The 22,642-nt window shown below is 31.6% G+C and overlaps 1 protein-coding gene across 1 annotated transcript in view; it reads right to left on the reverse strand.

Annotated features, from left to right (window-relative positions):
• Window positions 1-1,867, reverse strand: part of LOC139500898 (D-glucuronyl C5-epimerase-like) — a 91,745-nt gene extending 89,878 nt beyond the window's left edge. The window contains exon 1 of the mRNA XM_071289797.1: window positions 1,268-1,867. The gene's annotated coding sequence lies outside the window, so the exon portion shown is untranslated. The remainder of the gene's footprint in view (window positions 1-1,267) is intronic.
• Window positions 1,868-22,642: the final 20,775 nt, after the last annotated feature.

A 22,642-nucleotide genomic window follows, 5' to 3' on the forward strand; every position in this document is an offset into this window, starting at 1 on the left:
TGAAATTTGCATTGCAATAAAGTAAATACGATTTGTCAAGGTTTCTTACTTTTGAAATTGCATATAAATTCAGACCGCCTATAACAACCTTAAGGAACGAACAAAACCCAAGTTCTTTAATTGATCATGTGTAAATACGTATATTCAACACCAGCGGTAATATGCAAAATATTATACTTTTCAATATGAAATTTGCATTGCTATAAAATATATTCCAATTTTCATTAGAAATAACTGCATGGTATACCCTTTGTCACTCAAATTATACTGAAATAGATTACGCAGCTTTTGCATTCTTCAGAAAAGCGTAAGTTTGATAGAGTTTAAAAACTGCATTCAGCTGCAGTGAGTTTGTTCTAATTTAAAAATATGCATTGAAATGCACCGAAATGCATGAATTTACAATTATGTCATAATACATTAAGGACGTTTTAGTTGATAAGATGCCAAACTTTACCAACTATATATTAAAAGTGATTTACGTTGATACATGGAAATAATAAGCCTTCTTAATCCTTTAAATACATGCTGACTTATTTCAATATGCATCAATATCGTTTATAAATAATTTCAATTTTTGAAAAGACGTCCTAGTAGCACATAGGTGTAATTTATGTATAGAAATTTTGTCCTCAGTTATTTGATTTTTTTCTAGTAAGGTTCTCTCATTTATTCCTATTCAGATAATACTTCTTATCAGACATTATGCCATTAATCATTCAACGAACACAATTATCTCTTCGTAAATTGTTTAATATTTCGGTTAAACAGAAATTAAAAAAAATATATAATGTTATAGTTGGTTCACAAACAAACACACATTTAATCAGTACTGCATACGCAATAGAAATTCACTGCGTATAGAAATATATTTATATATTAAGTGATTGAAGGGTAGAAAATGGATTACAGCAATAATACCATCTAAATGAAACATTTACTATACGCTTAACCAGACCAGTGTTATTGCAAAATAAACTGCTTTGACCCTATTTTTTTTTTGGCAAACAGTTATATTAAATATTGAAATTCGAATTCAGATACAAATATTGATAACACCAAGCGTTTTCATCTGGCAACTGCAAAAGTATCATTCTGTGTTAGAGGTAAAAGAAGTAAAGAAACATATGAATGACTTGTTTATAAATAGACGTAAGTACACATGTTTTGTCATTATATATAAGAGTTAATAAGTAGGCAAAATATTCATGGTATTTACTGGAGTAATAGGATCTGAAGCATGATGTCGATAAAATAAAACACTTACCGTTAACCAAGTTATCCGAGGTAGGTATGAAAAAAATGTATTGAAAAAAATGTCAACTTCTTTAACTTCCGACTATCTTTCACAATAACAATATTGACAAAAAATACACTTTATACAAACTACAATAAATGTTTACATGAGCTGAAATCCTTAGCCTACAAGTGACTATCGCATCAACAGTATTCTATTGTTAAAAGTTTCAAAACAGTCACAAGTGGTCAAAAAGCTCGAGTTACTTCTATGAATGGAAAGAGGAGGATTTAAATCTTCCCTGTGCTCTGATTGGTGAAACATCCCATATAGTAGTATGGATTAAATCCTTACAAGTAATACATTCATTGTAATGGGTCTATGATCATCTTTAAGCTTGATTAAGACGTTATATATCTTTATAATAATACACGTATAAAAGATATTCACATAGTGTAAAATCCTTTCCATAATTTAATCATCTATTGCACGTGGACTTCTATCTCCGTCTGCTAACTCTGCAGAAAACTGCAAAGAATGGACAACGACACAACGAAATGGTTTTGACAAAAAATTTTAGATTTTAAAAGAAAATAGAAGGACGAACTGAAAAAATGAGATTCAACGCATTGAATTGAAAGTGCTATAGTATTTCTAACTCTTAACAGCTTGTTATTTTACGCGATCTCTTGCATTCCGCTGGTGATTGAAATATCTTTTCATAATTTAGTAATTGTATGTAAGTATGATATATCCACTCCCGTTGATCGAGTTTATTCAAAACCTAGCATTTTGAAGGAATATTAATTTAAAATGTTGGTATGTTGCTGTGGTTTTATGACAGAATATAATCCGTATATATTTCAAACTTTAATCAACTAGCGATATATATGCGGTATAGCATTACTTAAAGTATATTTTATGGATAAAGTTGCATTTTAATGACCAACTTAATTTCGAATGAATATAATTTAAAACCAATTATTTTAAGGTGTATATTACTTTGTTTAAATAATAAGATCAATATAAGTATATGAATACATTAACATCAGTTTTCAATATAACTAATATAATAATATGCCTCTAAAACAAATAAACAAATAAAAGCAATTATTTGACTTCTACGTCATACAGAATTAAGAAGATCTTTCATCAATGACATCCCAAAGTCAGGTATGCGCAACTATGCAGATAATAATTATCAAAGGTACAAGACTTATAATTTGATACGTCAGACGCGCGTTTCGTCTACATGAGACTCATCAGTGACACTCGGATCAAAATAGTTAGAAAGCCAAAAAAGTATAAAGTTGAAGAGCATTGATGACCAAAAATTCCTAGAAAGATGTGTCAAACAGGCTATAGTTAAGTATGCCTGGGATAAAAAAAATCCGAAGTATTTCGTATGATTCATACATTTCCAAACAGAAAGTTTATTGAAAAGACCATATGATTGATATTCATGTCAACATCGAATTGCTGATTACTGGGCTGGTGATACCCTCGGGGGCGAAACGTCCACCGGCAGTGGCATCGACTACGTGGAGTAAATAGTTATCAAAGGTACCAGGTTTATAATTTGATACGCCAGACGCGCGTTTCGTCTACATGAGACTCATCAGTGACACTCGGATGAAAAAAGTTAGAAAGCCAAAAAAGTATAAAGTTGAAGAGCATTGATGACCAAAAATTCCTAGAAAGATGTGTCAAACAGACTATAGTTAAGTATGCCTGGGATAAAAAAAGTCCGAAGTATTTCGTATGATTCATACATTTCCAAACAGAAAGTTTATTGAAAAGACCATATGATTGATATTCATGTCAACATCGAATTGCTGATTACTGGGCTGGTGATACCCTCGGGGGCGAAAAGTCCACCGGCAGTGGCATCGACTAAGTGGAGTAAATAGTTATCAAAGATACCAGGCTTATAATTTGATACGACAGACGCGCGTTTCGTCTACATAAGACTCATAGATCAGATCACTCAGATCAAATAAAGTTAGAAAGCCAAAGCAGTACCAAATTGAAGAGAACTGATGACTAAGAATTTCAAGTACATTATTGTCTGATGAATCCGTAAGACTTTGACAAACATCTTCTCAGACAAAGTAAAATTTCTCCTTGTCTTCTAGGAAAAGCTTTATGTTGTTTTTGCACAGAGACAGATTTGTCGCCCGCAGAATTTTTCACCGAAAATGAAATTCTAGTAATAGATTGTAATAATAGTAATCAGTCTATTTTTAATCTAAGAAATTCGCTATAAATATATACAATTTATATACAGAACATGTTATGACAGATTCGCATGCTGTGTTAGTTTGTTTGTAACATGTCTTCTGTACACACAACGTGTGAGGGCAAAACAAATATTTTACACTTCTGTTACATTTGTATTAAGCATGTGACGTGTGTTCCTAAAACATCATCTGCATGTGATATACCTGGGTAATTTCACATATTGTTTTGATATATATTTTTGCCCCAAAAGTTCAAATCTACTTGGTGCTGTTGAATCAAGTGGCTCAATAACATACATATGCATGCTGTATTTTATACATGTAACATAAAACTGTCATGTCGTATAGAGTAACATTTTTTGGAATTTAAACAATGTTTATGCTTGTTTCTTATGATATAATTATTGATTTTCGAACGATAAGAAATTAAGATCGACAGAAAAGACACAACACTTGACTAATTGGCTGGTTCATTGATTAATGGTAAAATTGTTCAATATCCGCTAGCAATATGTTATAAACACTACATCAAAGGAACGACAAGATACATGGGTATGCGAGTGGAAGTGGTAAACATTTGGAATACCTTTTAAAAACATTTTTTAAACTGGTGTACAATAAATAATACTACGGACTAGTGAGGGGAAGCTGCTCACGTTTGAGAATTATATTACATGTACAATCTTGTATGATATCTGAGCATGAAATTACGATTTGCCGAGCGTGTGCTGTATTAACCAAACAGAAACCTCCGACTCATTATTGGTCTTACAACAGTGATGCAGATACTGAATTGTAGGTTTCATTACGTGTGAAGAATTGGATATCGCTGGAAGCCAACCGTTATTAAATGTTTTATGAGTTATTCAATCTTTTTTCTTAAATTGAAAATAAATTGTATCTTGGTAAAATATTTTATTATTCGCAATCTCACTTTTAGAGTATGACGGTAGTGGTCATACAATATAAGTAAACCCTGATTTTTTTTAACATCAGACGTGTTTAAGTCTTTTGTTGCTTCAGAATGGAATCAAATTTGACTAAAAAATATTCTAAGGTGGAACATGTCAATGTCTGTGTATTTTTGAAGAAATGAAGACAAATCACTTTGTCAAGGAGGAAATGTTACCCTTGAAAGTCATCATCAACCTTACACGTAGCGGATGGAAATGTCGTAACTTCGTAACACAATGCAGGATAGACCAATTAAATTAACGAATTTTTCACATGACTTATTTATATCACACTCCGTTTAGTATAAAACAGGGAGTGTGTGTTTACAAGAAATGCCACTTCAAGCGCAAAATAGATAATCGGCAACAACCCTAATAAAACTGTATTCAGGCATTTTTGAATGGTTAAGTGTAATTAATAATATATACTAAAGGGTATCCACGCTGTCAATAGACTTATATCTTTCCACACATCAGAGACGTTATTAAACAAAACTTAAATATTGTCATTATTCATCAACCTTAACCATTTATCTTATGATTTATTGTAAATATTTTAGATATTTAACTATGTCAGAATATATTAAATTTTCTTCATATTACACGACATGAAACCTTTATAAAATTGATGATGTGAAAAAAATATATTTAACAAGTTCCCTATCTGTTTATTTTATCTTCCAAAACATTCGACAGGTTCATACCTGCATGTAAACAGCGAGTAAGACAAGCCGATGTCAGCTTCCGTATCTTTATCTCCGTATCAAATCACCAAATACGTTTGTAAAATGCATAACCTCGCCACTTGTAGCACAAATTGTTTACTACTCTCGGCGTGTGTTAAGTATTAAAAAAACTAAGTCATGAAATTAGTTTTTAAATGGCTTCTAATAAAACAGCTGTTTCTGTCAATTTCATTTGAAAAAATGTAAGATATTTACTTTTTGTATAAGTCGGTTGCATCAATAAGTTAAATTAGAAAGTTTTTTTTTAATACTTTAAAATAACCCGTAAAAATGTACAATTTTCATTAATAGTAGTGACTTTGAAAAGAAATGTAAAAAAGATCTTAAGAAGCATTTTTTTTTGTAATTTGACCAACTCTTATTTTTTAATAAGTCAGTTCCACCAATAAATTTCGTTAACGAATTTGAAATATTAATAATATTTGGAAATTAATCTATAAAGATATACAATCTTCATTTTTAATTATGTCTGTGAAGAAACATATAAAAAAAAAGAATTTTATTAAAAATTCTTTAGCAATTTGACGAAATTTAATTGAAAAATAAAAAGTACCGTCATATGAGCGTAAGATTCACATTAAATATGTAAAGGCCATAGTAGGTACATTTTATACCATACAAACTAACTTAAGAAAAAACCTGGTCCGATTTGAAGCATTTTATGTGTTTATAATCCCTTCCATCTTCCTTTCTTGCTACCAATGTTTAAAGATATGTTGCTACGGCTTTTTTTTTTTTGCCTTTTTAAAGAAAATTTTAATCCAGGAACAAACTTTTGGCTTATTCTACACGTTTTGCCTTCTCAATGTTCTACCTTACACCTTAAAAAAAATAACGACTCGGCTGTACGAACCTCATCAAAAACTAGGTGTGATCTTAAAATATTACTTCATAGATTTGATTTGAATATAACGCATAGGGAAAAAAACCTGGCGAGTCATACACTCTCCTATTCATTACCATACCCCTACTAAAAAACGTAGTGTTGGTGAAAGGAAGATGAACAATTCGAATCTACAATCAAGTTTGGTTGAGAGAATAACAATACATGAATCGTTCAAAACTGACTCACAGAATTGCAACCTTATTATAAAAAAGAATCACGGAATAGTATATTTTTGGACGTCATTTATATTAATCAATGCCAAAATATTGACAAACGGGCGGGTTTGTCTACCAACAATTGTAGTAAATAAATGTTAATCAAACAAAAACAAAAGAAGACGACATAAAAAATACAAGAAGATTGCCATGCAATCGCAGATGACTGATAGATAAGTAATATAGCAAAAAATACATCACACAATTTCACGCAACATACTAACTTATCAACCCTAATTACATGTAACACACGCTCCGAATCTGTATGCATCATATGCATGTTTTCAATGTTACATTCTTGATAAATATACAGACTCTAAACGCTATTACAGAAGGTAAAAATACAAATGTATATTCTTTACAGTTAATAGAGAACATTGACTAGCAATATTATGTAAATGCACAAAAATGTCAGTATTCTCCTCAGAAACTAACAAAACCTTTAAATAGACTTATTAAAAGGGGATATAGTTACGATACTGTTGTCAGGTCATTAAAGATTGCATATTTTGGCTTTAACATTGATTCACTGATAGGGTCTTTGCATCGGAACTAAACACATTTATTTCTTAAAAAAACAGTTGTTGGCATGACACGGGTTATGTTCTTCTCATATATTTTATGATAGTATGATACTAAACCCCTAACGGGAGGGATTGTACCTGATATTCATATGATGAAGACATAATCTTTCAATCAGTTTAATTGAGGTCTGGAGCTGGCATGTCAGTTACCTGCTAGTAGTCTGTTGTTATTTATGTATTATTGTCATTTTATTTATTTTCTTTTGTTACATCTTTTGACAACAGACTCGGACTTCTCTTGAACTGAATTTTAATGTGCGTATTGTTATTCTTTTACTTTTCTACATTGGCTAGAGGTATAGGGGGAGGGTTGAGATCTCATAAACATGTTTAACCCCGCCGCAATTTTGCGTCTGTCCCAAGTCAGGAGCCTCTGGCCTTTGTTAGTCTTGTATGATTTTAAATTTTAGTTTCTTGTGTATAATTCGGAGTTTAGTATGACGTCCATTATCACTGTACTATTATGCATATTTTAGGGGCCAGCTGAAGGACACCTACGGGTGCGAGAATTCTCGCTACATTGAAGACCCATTGGTTGCCTTCGGCTGTTGTTTGCTCTATGGTCGGGTGGTTGTCGCTTTGACATATTCACCATTTCCTTTCTCAATTTTATGTTGAAATAGAACAGAACAATAAGTTTTACATGCGGTTTTCATGATCCTAGTGACACTTGTTAAATGCATTGTGTTTGTTTTAGTTCTGTATTCATTTTGTATTCATCATCTAACATCCATTGATACTTTCAAAATAAAACATCATTAAAATAGATGATTGAACAATTTTAAATTTGTCTATTCATAATTACGACATCTTTTGATCTTATTATGTTTTAATACTTGTGGTATTTTGCGTAATATGTATACTAATAAAGAATTTGAGGGTTATATGGCCATGAGGCAGCAATTAAACAACAAACTATAAATACACTCATCATAGATACAAGGATTAAATTTTCTATTTACGTCAGACCCGTGTTTCGTCTACAAAAAGACTCATCAGTGAGGCTCGAATCCAAAAATGTTTAAAATGCCAAATAAAGTACGAAGTAAAAAATAATGCTAGAGGTCACTATATGGTAAAGACTGGCATATTAACAACATTTCATGATTCAATAAAGGCAACAGTTGTATAACACTGTTCAAAGTCAGAAATCAATTAATAGTAAACAAATACGGATTACAAACTTAAACCAAGGGAAACGCACAAACCATAAATAAAGACAACAGTAGTATACCGCTGCTCAAAATTCATTAATCGATAGAGAAAAAACAAAACAAATCCGGGTTACAAACTAAAACTGAGGGAAACGTATCAAATATAAGAGAACTACGACACAACAGAGACAAAACACCGAAATGTAAAACACACAGAAACGAACTATAATATAACAATGGCCATTTTCCTGACTTAATATAGGGCATATTATAAAAAAAAATGTTGGGTTGAACCTGGTTTTGTGGCATGCAAAACCTCCCGCTTTAATGGCAGTGTTTATTATAACATTGAAATGACAACATTACACGACAGGGCTACAATAAATAAATGGGAGAAAATATATGACAGAGAAACAAACGAATAATGGCCATCAAAAGGTAACAGGTTAAAAAATATCTGTATACGCCAGACGCTCGCTACGTCCACACAAAACTATTCTCAGATGAAAAAAGTTTGAAAGCCATAACAACTACAAAGTAAAATATCGCCGAGGACCAAAAGTTACAAAAAGTTATGAGGCCAGAGTTATCCGCCTGGGACAAAAAAATCATTAAAATCAAGAAAAATACATGGTTTTGCAAACAGTAAATTTTATAAAATGACTATATAATACATGATTAAACGGAAGTGGTGACTAGCTAAAGAATAAAAACGAAAACATGACAATCACAGTCGTGTTAGCCATAGTTGTTGCAACACCCAAAGTGACGTGACGTCACATTTAAATTTCTAAAACGTGTTCCGAAAATCAAGAAAGAATTTGAATAAATTCAAGATAAGATTTGTATGACTTATCTAACTATTAATAACAGTGAAAATTAAAATACTAATTAATATTTAATTGTAGTAAATAGTAATTAGATAATAAATTGTATTATCTAGCTTTTTCGGTGTTTCTTCTGATAAAACTGCAAACCAAATATATCGTGTAAATTTCGTTGATCCAAAATTAAGTCTACCAAAACTGGATGAGTAGTTATCCCCAACACAACACACGAATACAACAGAAAAAATACGATTTATAACTACAAACGTTAAGATATTTGACAAAATTCGATGACAACAACAAACACAACATCAAAACCCAATAAATTAATTTGGGATGGAAAAGTACCGTGCCACGTCTTAAGGCAATACGAATTCACACTCAGCAAAACAGTCACATTCGGGAATAAGTCACGTTCGGTAATAAAAAGATCAGACGACACAATGACAAACCACAATCTAACACGTGGTAAAAATGTCCATAGTTAGTTTGGACAAAGATACATCGTATGGATCAACCAATTCGTGATGGTGTCCGTAAAATTTACGGAGCGTCATTTTTAATCTCCTCATATAACTTTGTTGGAGCAGTTTCTGCGTTAGGAGCACACTCCTGTATATGAAGTCCGTATAGTGTGAACATGCACGAGAATAACGTATCAATTGAGATATGTAAACACCATACGAAGGGGCAGAGGGTATGTTACTGCTGAGAAATGGAAAATTGATAATTGGGAAGTTGAAATCGTCCCGTTTATCATAGAATTTCGTGTGAAGTCGTCCATCTGTGTCAATAATGAGGAAAAGATCAAGGTATGAAGCAGTCCTTCCAGTATCAGTAGTATCCTTAATTTCTAGTTTATTGGGATATATGAGATGCAAGTACAGGCTGAAATAGGGGTTATTTAATGACAGGACATCATCAATATATCGGAAAATGAAATTAAAGAATTTAGCAAGGTGCTTTTTCTGTTTGTCTTTTAGAAGGTTTGAAAGAATTCTGCTTCGTGCGAGTACACAGACAAATCGGCTAGTAGGGGTGCACAATTAGTACCCATTGGAATACTGATTGTCTGTTGAAATATGAATCTTCCAAACTCAACAAATATATTGTCGATCAAAAAGTCCAGCATTTCGATAACATCATCTTCAGTATATTTTCTGGTAGATTCAGTGTGGTTCTTCGCAAAATATGAATTATTATAACCCAAATAAGAAATTTGTATCTACGATTCCCATTTTATAGAAATAGCTTTGTTTAATGAGATGGTGGAGTCGATCTTTTAACTGAGCCTGTGGAATAGTAGTATAAAGCGTAGAAAAATCATAAATCTTTATGTTGCTGCAAAATTGCAAAGATTGTGATCGGAGATTAAGCAGTAGATCTTTCGAATTTTTGAGAATCCACATCTGGTTCAAGCACTGGTAGAATATATCTCATCACAATATTTTTGAAGCCCATCTTTGACTGTAGAAAGAATAGTAGTCATAAAGTATTTTAGAAAGATGTTTAGTCGAACATTTTGACGATCCAGCTATGTATCGTTCTTTATATGGAGTTTTGTGTAGTTTTAGTGTCCAGTATAATGATGGTAAATTTTCTTCGTTTTCTTTGATGTTGATACCAAAAGAAAGAAGGACGGATTTGTGATTTTGTAAAATCTCGTCCTTGGTAAATGATGTTAAGGAATATGTAGGATTACCAGTTGTTCTATTTATTCCAAGCTCTGTCGTGAGACTTTGTAAATAATGGTTTTTACCTAATGCTTAGTCCGTTGCTGTGTGTATTACATTTTAATGTTGTGTCGTTGTTCTCCTCTAATATTTAATGCGTTTCCCTCAGTTTTAGTTTGTTACCCCGATATTGTTTTTTGTCCATAGATTTATGAGTTTTGAACAGCGGTATACTACTGTTGCCTTTATTTTACATATGGAGACAATATTATAGGAGGCTTTATCTGCTGGAACATTGTCATGCAAAGAGGATAAAGCATCCAGAACATCCGGATTCTTGAAAGGGTAAGTAACTTTTGTGTTCATAATACATCGTAATTCTTGAATGCGCCTCTGAATGCACGATCGATTCAGACAAAGTGTCCAGTTCTGGTTCGTCTGGTTCGCGCTTTACTCATTTTGTTGCATAGTCCTCAGCTGCATCCATCAGTAACTTGAAGTCCTTTTTTCAGTTGATGAGCTGGAGAATTCTATATTTTGGTCCCTTGGCTAACAACTCTCTTAGTTGCTATTAGAGTAACACAACGAAAGTACAGAAACAACGAAGTACAACAAAACAAACGCCAATGCAACATACATAGAAACGAAATATTTGAAAACAACTGCTTTATTCCCGACTTAGTACAGAACATTTCAAGAAAGACATGGTTGTTGACCTTGTTTTACTCGCGGTTATAAGACAACGTTGGAAATACCGTTAAAATGACAACAGTGAGGTGAGAGGAATACAGTGCAAATAAATGCAAGAACACACAAATTATACGGAGACTATACAGAGTTGTGAAAAATTGAAACATAGAATATCAGTGATGTAACGTGAACAAGTTATTCCTGAAATAGAAATACAAGGACATTAACAAAAAATATTTTGGGATAAATCTATGTTATTCAGAGTTTTGAACATTTTCTGTTGAATAACGGAAGCAACATAAAAGAATACAGTAAAATCAGTACTAAACTTTATAACACCAGTTTGATATTTGAATTAGAATTTCCTCGTTAAATTAACATTTTGATATCATATTCGACGAAATAGAAGAATCCGCATATACATGTCTTTGTTGACATAACGCAAGGGAAATTATAGAGTTTATACATGTAATTGTAACAAAATTACATGTTCATAGAATCCTTGAAGATTAACAAATATAAGTGAAGCCAGGGGACAACCTCATAGTAGAATGATTGATGTCCTAAGCTAAAGTTGAATTCAATACATCTCCAAATTGTCTTGGAATATATTCAATTTTTCTATCAGTAAGCATGTTTTATGTAGTAGGATAAAAGCATGTTGCATTCAGATTCAGTTAAATATCGTGACCCTTTCTTCATATCTATTCAGATAAATTCTTAATATTTTTAATTTCACATTAAACACTATATATCTCTTCATTGTCTTGGATGTTATCCAATTTATCTATCAGTAAGGATGATAAATGCATGTAGCAGTCAACTTTAGTAAAACATCGTGAATTTTTTCCTATATATCTGTTCAGATCAATTCTTAACATTGTTTAACATCTGTTTACTGTATTCTAAAGAATTTTCTCACTGTTTTTCTCTATTGTGCTTTACGTTTGATATCTTACTTGTAAAGAATAAATTGTACTTTTTTTACAAGAAAGAAATCAAAATATTTTCTTCGGATTTTATATAATGATAACGATATAGAGATACAACTGATAAACGTAATTTATATTAAAAAACATCGACAGAACATAAAGAAAGTACATACTTTAGTTTAAATATCCCAACAAGTAATCGAAATATTTTGTATCTGTTTACTTCAAAGAAACCATTTATGATAGTCAAACTTTTTTGTCTTCTTTAACCAGTTCTGTATCTTATCTGATTTGCTTTATTGGACCTTGTAAGATTTATAGTTTTGACCAGTGAGCAGAACGATACAGATAAGGTTAATTATAATGTTTGTTACAAATTGAAATATTTCACACATATTTTAAAGGTAAAACAGTACTAAGTTTCAACACCAATACCGGTAGACACAGTATATACGCTTCGATACTTTTAAGTGTTGCCGCGTCTCACATTTTTACACGTTTATTAACTCCTACGTTTTTTTTAGCAAAAAATCATTGTCACATAAAAAAAAAACCCAATTACTTCTAATAAAATTTCATTTAATTCTTGTCTGTTTCTTATATAGTTTTCGTAAAAATAACATTAATTTCTTCCACTGCATTTCATACAAAAATGTCTGCCAAAAACTTTATAAATGCAAGTACATGGATTTCTGTTACGTTTTTACAAGGTTGTAACTTTAAACATTTTTATTTAAAAAAGACGTCACATATGAACATTTTTTTTGGAAAAGCAGCAGCTGACATCCCTTAGGTATCTGAGCCACATTGTTTCTTGTGTTCACCTATTGTCCGTTTATTTGTTGGGTTCTAGATACCCGTATGATATTGATTCACCCTCAGCATGTTCTGTATCAACATACACTGATAAAGAGGTTATGATGTCATTGCCGATAATATTTCGGATGAGAAATGTCCTTCATCAGTTTCAGTTGCTTAAAACATTTAGCGCATACTATTATTCATCGTTAACCTACTGGACATCTAACAAACAGAATATCGTCACCTAAAATACAAGGACCAATTAAAGTTACAAGCCTCAAATATTATAAGAAATAAGTCAAATTATACACTTTGTTGACAAATTATTTTCGAAACAAATTCGATTGTAATGTTCCTTTTTTGTAAATTTATTGGGGTGTAAATGCATTGACCGAAGTACATTTTGTATAAAAATTGTCCTAAAACACAAAACGTAGTATTAGATCTTCTGTAAAGAATTCGTTTCCGTAAACTTTACCGCTGATCTGTATTTGACAGGCAGTGACAATTACAGAGTCAAACATTGAAGTTAATAACATATTATAGGACTTCGTTAACTTTTGTTTGTAATTTATCAGAAATGAACACGAAATAAAAAGGATTTTTACAAATAGGCGTCATTGCTTAACAACAGTATTGCTTATTTCAATATCTAAGAGAACATTCTCTAATTAGTAGAGATTGGGAACAGACGGATGTCTACAATTATTATTTTATGTGGAGAAGGAATCTACTGAGACATAATAACACAATAAGAGACAACAGAAGTCAATCGATGGTCTAAACTCGTTAACACATTTACAATATATAAAAAGTACCGAACTTCCAGGAAAATTCAAATAGGGACAATCTATATGAACTGTGGAAATCAACACAACGGAACAAGAAAAATCAACTAGCATATTCTTGATTTGTACAGGTATTGTTTAAAGACAATTGTGGGCTTAACCTTATTTATAGCTAAGATAAGACGATACATGATAATAGGTACTAGGCTTATAACTTGATACGTCAGGTGTGCGTTTCGTCTACATAAGACTCATTAATGACGCTCAGATCAAAATAGAAAGCCAAACAAGTATACATCTGAAAAGCATTAAGAACAAAAAATTACAAAAAGTTGTGCCAAATACGGCTAGGGTAATCTAGGCCCATGACAAGAACATCATTATTATTTCGAATAATTCATACTTTTAAAACAGTTAATTCACAAAACTGACTATATAATTGCTATTCATGTCCACACGGAGTACTGACTACGCAGCTTGTAACGTCCACTAGCAGTGGCATCGATCCAGTGATGTAAAAAGTTATTATTTGATACGTCAATTGCGTGTTTACATAAGACTCATCAGTGACGCTCAGATCAAAATAGTCAGAAAGCTGAAGTTACAGAATACTGGGCTGGTGATACCCTCGAAACGCATAAAATACAGAAACGTTTTGAAATTTGCTGTTGGAGTATATTTATTCTGAAGATATGGTAAAAAACTTCAACAATACCGGCTTTCTTTTAAACTCAGAAGTGGCACTCAAATCATCACACTTTGTTGGTCAAATCAAATACCGAATACGGCTAGAAATATATCCCTGTGTGTTGCAAACCTTATTTTATTTTTATAATTATTATAGCATTTAATCATCTAATTGTACATAAACAGTTCATTTACTAAAATGAAGACATGAATGATATTTCATGTTGAATCAAAAATATTATCTACCTGATATAAACAAAGGGTAATATTGATTACTTTTATTGAACACCTTTGATAAACCAAAAATTGAATATGATATAGATTAATAAATAAACATTATAAAACTTAAACAGAACAATAATATATTTTATTTGGAAACACTCAGACACATATTTACATGTGCAACAAAATGCAAAATACATAGTCATTATTATGGTTACTACAAAACAGTATATATAAATGTTAACATATAATCATATAAGTTACAATATTTTAACTAATTTCTTAATAAACAATGATAAATTTTTAAGAACTTTGATATTGCAAAATGAAAGTAGTCCCTTCATTTTCACAACACATGGATAAATGCGGTAATATTCTGAAATATAACAAAGCATACCATTACAAATGTATTTATATGATCAAGCCTACAAATTTCAGTAATCATTGTTACTGGACAGGTGCGATTTGCCTATACGCCATATTGTTTATTTTGCTAACAAATCTGTTTGTTTATAGTGATTTAGATAATATTCACTGCTGTACCCCTATTTTGCACATTTTAACTTATTATATCTGTCTGGTTTTTTTCACATATGTTGTCAGTAGAAGGGAATTTTATGCGAATGTCATACAAGTCAATACACCCTTTTCTACATAAGGTAATTCTTATACTAAATTAGGAACATGACATTTGATGTGTTTAGGCTTTGGTTTAGCCATTTGTGAATGCACTTTCCAATTTCAATTATCCTTCGAGTTCGGTATTTTTGTTATTTAACCTTTTTTCGAGATATTGAAAAGTCTAGACACACATTTTCCGTTTAAACTCTTTGAGCATTAATCCTGTTTAAGTACAAAGAGAACAGTGCCTAGTTATTAAGTATAATAACATAGAAATCTTTTGAACGAAAATAATGATAAATAGATGAAAGTAATGCTAGGCCATTTTGATTTGCCTTTTTTTTTGTTTGTACCCCATAATATTTTTATCGCCATTAACGCAAACATTCTTAATGATCATTAACCGAAAAAAAACCAATTTTATCTATATGAACAGAAATTTGGCAGAATAAATTTTAAAAACATTCAGGTATGTTTCAAATATACATAACAGATATATATATATATTAAAAAAAGTCTTTGATATAAGTCGTGTGCCATTCGCGTGACACAGAGTGTATAACGAAAAACCGATTTATTGTCTCATAAAAGTAGAGAAATAAATATACGTATCTAAAGAAAATGTAATATCATGATTCTATTAATCGATATTAATCATATCTAAATGATATGTTTTATTTGAAGTTTGTTTTAAATGAAAATATACACGTAATTAGAGCCTTGTGAAATAATGTTGTTTGCTTTCAAGGCGACAAATATTTTTTTTTTTTATGAAGTCAAATAAATGTGTTTGGGTAATATTTGCAAGAGCTTTTCTTTTGTTAGTTGAAAGTTAAAAATGAAAGATAAAATCATACTCTACGTACATCATTTGTACATTGTTCTGTTAATTATTCACGTATCAAGTTTAAATGATCTAAACCATAATGTCACTACGACAAAAATATATGAAGTTAATGCAAGGGACAAGTGAACGGATACAATCATGAAATCAAATTGAAACAATGTTTATGTACTTTTTGACAACCTGACTTCGTATTACAGCAACCAAGGATTCTATAATGTAATACTATAATACAATTCTAGGCATTTGCGTAGAAACTTTGTCAAAATTACATGCATTATTATGTAAAGGCAGACTTTTGTCTGGTAAAGTATATATATTGACATTCAATATGCAACAGAGACTTCAAGTGTAGCAATTTTATACTTCTTAATTTGCTTAATATGACTTATTTGATGTTTCAGTCCTCTTATGTAATGAATAATTTATATGGTTGATAATGTACAACTTAACTGTTATCCGTGCAATACTTAAGGTGTTGCAAAGATATAAGAAAAAACGAATAGTCATAAAGGGATACTCATGTGCAATAAATATGTTTAGTTTTTAAATAAACGTCTCAATTTAGGGCTTACTTGTCATTCAATGAAATAATTGTTCAAAACAAAACAACCCACATCTTTATCTGTCATGCTTTTAACATTGACCTAATATATTTACTTTTGGTTGGATCACAACTTCCCTGTTAAATATAAATGCATAACATGTACTTCAGTAGGTATGAACCAGACATACGAGGAGGTCGATGAAGGATTCGTCCATTCGTTCTTCTATAAAAGAGAGGCAAAAGATACCAGAGGGACATTCAAACTCATTGATCGAAAATAAATGACAGCACCATATAAAAAAAGAAAAAAAAGCAGACAAATAATAGTACACAAGACACAACATAGAAACCCAGACACTTAAGCAACACGAACCCCACCTAAACTGGGGGTTATCTTTAATCGTTTAAACATATATCTCTCTATTAAATTGTGTTTACCATTTTTCTCTATACTTTAAGTCTCATTATCCCATTATTTCCTTCTCTTTCTTTTGCCTTTTTGTTCTCTCTCTTTTTTAATTGTGCATCTTTTATCCATTGTTCTGTATTATGTAAATCATTCCAGAACCTCATGTAAATGGAGATTGTAAGACTAAAAGTGTTTTTCTCTTACTTCTATTAAAAATCTAGTATATGTAAAATATGAATTTCATTCTTGCATTTATTGCATATGGAGTACATAATTCCTAGTTTGTATTATATTCCATCTAGCTTGCGGTTCCGATCGATCATGACTTCATTAGTAGAATGTTGCTGCTTACAGGAAAGATATTGCACCAATGCTAAATTTGAAGCTATACCTTTATACATTTTACGGACGCACTGATGAATTAGTAAACCGTTAATGAATGTATATGTCACATATGATCACTGATATGTTCAAATTGTCGTTGATATTCTCTCGTTTTCTTTTTTACGATTGGAAGATCGCCGAATGAGATTTAACAACAAATGAGATCGTTTAATGAAAAACATGGTTGGTGCTAAATGTTGAGTATAATCTGCTACTCTCCAGAAATGCTATAAAAACCTGATTTTGGTGGGGATTATGCACTCATTTATTTTGTTTTTAAACGTGTCTGCCTTTTATCGACCTATGCATTGAATATTTAATTTCACTGGTTAATTCAGCCTCTTTTTCGATATAAATGATCTAACACAAATAATATTTTGAAAACAAATATATTTACAAAGGAGAGCGAGATGTGACTATGAAATTAAATCATTTTTGGTATCTTGTGGAGAGTTGTCCCATTGGCAATCATACCACATCTTCTTTCTTTTATGTCAAGGAGATCCTGATATCAATGCAAAATGTGAAATTGAATATAAAGTGATAATGATATCAGATGTTGTGAAAGTATATATATTATTGAGTAATAAATGAAATATAAATGTGACACGCTTCTGAATTGAAGAGCAGACAGCATGATAAGAATTTAGTTTAAGAAATATTCACATTTAGAGTCGTTGGAAATTGTTTCTTAGCGTATATTAAATTTCGTAATGCAGAATTGTTTAAAAAAGAGGGACGAAAGATACCAAAGGGACAGTCAAACTCATAAATCTAAAACAAACTGACAAAGACAAACAAAGAACAGCACACATGACACAACATAGAAAACTAAAGAATAAACAACACGAACCCCACCAAAAAACGGGGGTTGATCACAGATGCTACGGAAGGGTAAGCAGATCCTGCTCCACATGTGGCACCCGTCGTGTTGCTTATGTGATAACAAATCCGGTAAATAGTCTAATTCCATTCGGTAGGTCACATTCATGCAAGTGAAGGGGATTGTAGTTACGACGTAAGGAACATATCCGATATCATCATTTAAGTTGTTGCATTATCTATATTGTTATATATCTCATATATAAAAAAGTCACTAATTTTTAAGAGACGTTTTATTTGAAATCACAACGGGAAACCAGAAAAATGTAAATGCCATGCAAAGTAGTTGATATCTTATGTGATTAAATCAATGAAATGTATAACCATTTTTATTCTAAAACAAATTAGATATTTTTTTGTTTATTAACATTGTCGATAATAAATTTAAATATGCTATAAAGGCGTTACAATACATTATGCAAACAATCATTAATTTGTCGTTGATTGGAAAAAATATTATAACACAATTAAACAATTTCCGTTTTTTGTTTTTTATAGCTTCCATTTTGAATCAAATTTACAGAGCCTGTCTAATTAATATTCACTTTGTTTGGACAACGTGTGATAGTATTCGCCTACTCTTCGTTTTAAAGTCAACATGATCATGTTTTTAAGAATCAGAATGCGGTCTAAACGTCAACTAGACAAGAAAATTTGAAAAAAGTCGATTTGCATATTACCGAAATAGTCGATTTGTTTCTTATATTTCACACTTTTCCCCTCGTATCCCTTTGCTAGTTATAGACTGGTTTTTAACAAAATCAACTGATTTATACTATTGCAATCTATTTAATATTTGAAGAGCCTTTAAAAGTCAAAACGATATGCAACATATTGAAGGGTCTAAAATGACCTTGCATGTTGTAATCAACCAGAAACGATCACATCAGTCAATAAACAAACTAAATTGAGAGAAGACTGAATACGTTAGATTGACTAGTTTCTCATCCTATATGCATATTTAGGCAAATAAAATACGTTTAACTCTACAAACTGAACGATTCACTACGTTTAAAAGACACAGTTGCATAAAGCGATGTTAAATTGTTGAATTGGCATTTTAAGCAGTCTATTTCATTCCTCTAACACCCTACCTCCGAAACAATTAAAAAAAATGTAGAAAAATGCACAATGAAAAAAGGGTTCATGCACTTACTTCACAAATACTTTTGTCACTAATAAAAGAAATAAAAAAGTGAGCACAGAAATATAGATACGAAATTGTCACATACCACTGCATAGTATACATGCACCATTTGTATAATATAGTAAAGAAATTTTGTCATTGTGTTTCATTGACCTCACCTAAAGAGACATAATGTTAATGGAAACAACTCATTAAAAACAATATTTTATGTTGTCATTTTAAATTATTGTTTTAGGATAGGATGAAGATTGGCGCCAATTGAAACGGTCCAACCCGTTGCATTTAATGGTTGTCGTCTGTTGATGTGGTACATCATTGTATTTCTTTTTTTTAATAGATTATTAGACCGTTGGTTACCTGTTTGGATAATTATACACGAGTAATTTTTGTGCCTTTTATAGCTTGCTGCTCGGTGTTTCTTTGACCTATCATGGTTTACTTTTTACAAATTGTGACTTGGACGGAGAGTTTTTCATTGGCATTCATAAAACTCTTCTTGTATCCATTAATGAATGACTGGCATGTAGTATGAAGCTAAACTAACCCATCTGTAAAATCTCTTTCTTATCCTGAATATGCTCCACTTACTGAACTCCAAAGGAAAGTTAATACGAAGTGTCCATAATTTCTTGGCGAAACATCAAAAGCTCAAACACATTAAACGAATGGATAACAACTGCCATATTCATGACTTGGTACAGGCCTTCTGTGATGTAAAACCTGGTTGATGAAACCTAGTTTTACAGCAAGTTACACTTCTCACTTGTATGCGAGTCGTACAAAGTTCCATTTGTTGACAACAATTTGAAAAGAAAACAACATACAAGGTAAATATGTAAAAATAAGGGTGTAAGAGAGACAGCAAACTGGATTTTCCTGCAGAGGTCAAACCCTGAACAGTTGAGCAAGTATAGACACAACATTTAAGCTTAAAACAGCTCTGAATTTGAATTATGATTGAACATTTGATACAGCATGGGTTTGTGACAAAAAATTAATGTGGTCACAGAACTGAAAAATTCGAAACTGAATCTTTATTTCTATTATCGTCCAATATCCAAAATATAAGTACATTGCTAGAATCAGCATTTTACGTTTCCGAGTAATGGTTCACAATCTTTCAAGAACCGTAACTAATTTTTTTTATCTTTCGAGAACCATTCTCCTGATCGGTAAAAGCGAATATCGTGAATATAAAATGTGACCTTCTTTTTGTCATCAGTAATATCATATTAAAATGCAATAAGCATTGGTTGAACGGCTCGTGGGTTAATGCACAGACACGACTGAAAACAACATTTTGTTTTCAATATTTCAAGAACGGTAACTCCTGAACGGATCAAGTGAAATCATAATTATCCTACTTGACCTCCATTTTGTCATCAGTACCAACATTTGAAAAGCTTTGGTTAAATGGTTCATCAGTTAATGCAACGAGATGACTGGAATTGCCATTTTACAATCTTTTCAAGAACCATAACACCTGAACAGAAATAGTGAAAATCGCAATTATTGAACTTTACCTCAATTTTGTCATAAATAACAACATATTCAAAGAAACGATTTGGCTCAACGGTTCATCAGTAAATGCACGGATAACATTTGTCTGCCCCCCGCTGGCCGCCGCCAGCCCGAACGCCGGCCCACCGTACATCCTAAAATCAATAACAGAAATTTTCGAAGAAAATCCGTTTTAAAACTGCAAAATTTCCTTAAAATAACCAATTTAGTGGCATCAGCCTAACAATGGGTTGTTCGGTTTGTCTGAAAATTTCAGGCTGATTGATCTTGACTTTTTGAACATTTTTACCCAATGTCAGATTTGCTATAAAAGCCTTAGTTTTTGAGATATAAGCCAAACATTGTATTTGACCCCTATGTGCTATATTTATCCATGGCAGCCATGTTTGTTGATGAATCAAAACTTCGGATAAGTTTTATAAACTATTTTTCCTAAGGGACTTTTCGTTAAAGTTTAAAGGAATTTGGCCCAGTAGTTTCAGAAGAGAAGATTTTTTTAAATAGTTTACGATGACAGACGACGAAGGACGACACAAGACGACGAGGACGACGAAAAACGACGACAGAAAACGGACGACGACGGACGACAAGTAATGGCATAAGCTCACATGGGACCCTTCGGGCCCCGGTGAGCTTAAAACAAAGAGGAATAGGTCAAAGCACATAAGATTCAGAATAATTATGAAAGTTGTAACAGATTATTTTTAATTACTTATATGTTGAGATGACTGAATAGATTCCTTAGATCCAATTTATATTCTGAAGCAATCAAAAAGGGATTCGTGAGGTTGTTTTGTTAAGTTTCTCAGTTTTTTAATGTAAGTCAGATATTTATATGTGCTACTTCCAACACTATGTAAATGTATTGAAAAGTTTTAAATAAGAGATTTTATCGGAAATGTTGGTTATGCCTTTTATATTTATCATGTTTATTTGATCATGTCGTTTTCACGGTAGAGTGTTCAAAGCATTATTTAATTGCATCCTGACACACGACTGGCAGAGTGCCGACTTTAAAAACCTAATAAAAAGATAGAAAAATATTAAAGAAGAAGATGAATGATGTTTACGTCTTATTTCATATTCTGTAAGGTAATGTGTAGAGTTTGAGTGCAGAGCCATCACGTTTAAATCTTGTACAGGACAAAACTTTTAAAATTACCTGTTAATAAATTTATAAATTGGTTTAAGGTGGTATGGGTGTCTTCCTCCATCTTGGATTGTAAAAAAACAGAGAACCAAAGGTCCAGATTTTCTATCAAGTTAGCAAAATTTGATGCTGGAATGCAGATATTTAATGTGAATTTTCATTTAAAAGAATCAATTTATAAGAATATAACTTATAAATATTGATATTTTTGCAAATGATGATTATGTTTGGTTGTTCTTAAAAATAAATTAAATTGGCATTTTAAGGGGACGTAACTCTAAAACAGTGCATTTTCTAAAGGATTCTACATGGAATTTTCCTATTTTGTATTTTAGCCGGAAAAAAGGTACGGTGACCTTATCTTTTCTTTTGATATTCTCAAAGCATTGTCTGAAAGCTATTTTTTCCTTAAGTATTGAACAATTTTATCATTTTGTTTAGTTTCTAATCACAAAATTGTGTTTTTTCCTGTATAATCCATACAAAATGTGTCATTTTGTCA

The sequence above is a fragment of the Mytilus edulis genome, chromosome 13 (genome assembly GCF_963676685.1).
Source record: "Mytilus edulis chromosome 13, xbMytEdul2.2, whole genome shotgun sequence".
Lineage (NCBI taxonomy): Eukaryota > Metazoa > Mollusca > Bivalvia > Mytilida > Mytilidae > Mytilus > Mytilus edulis.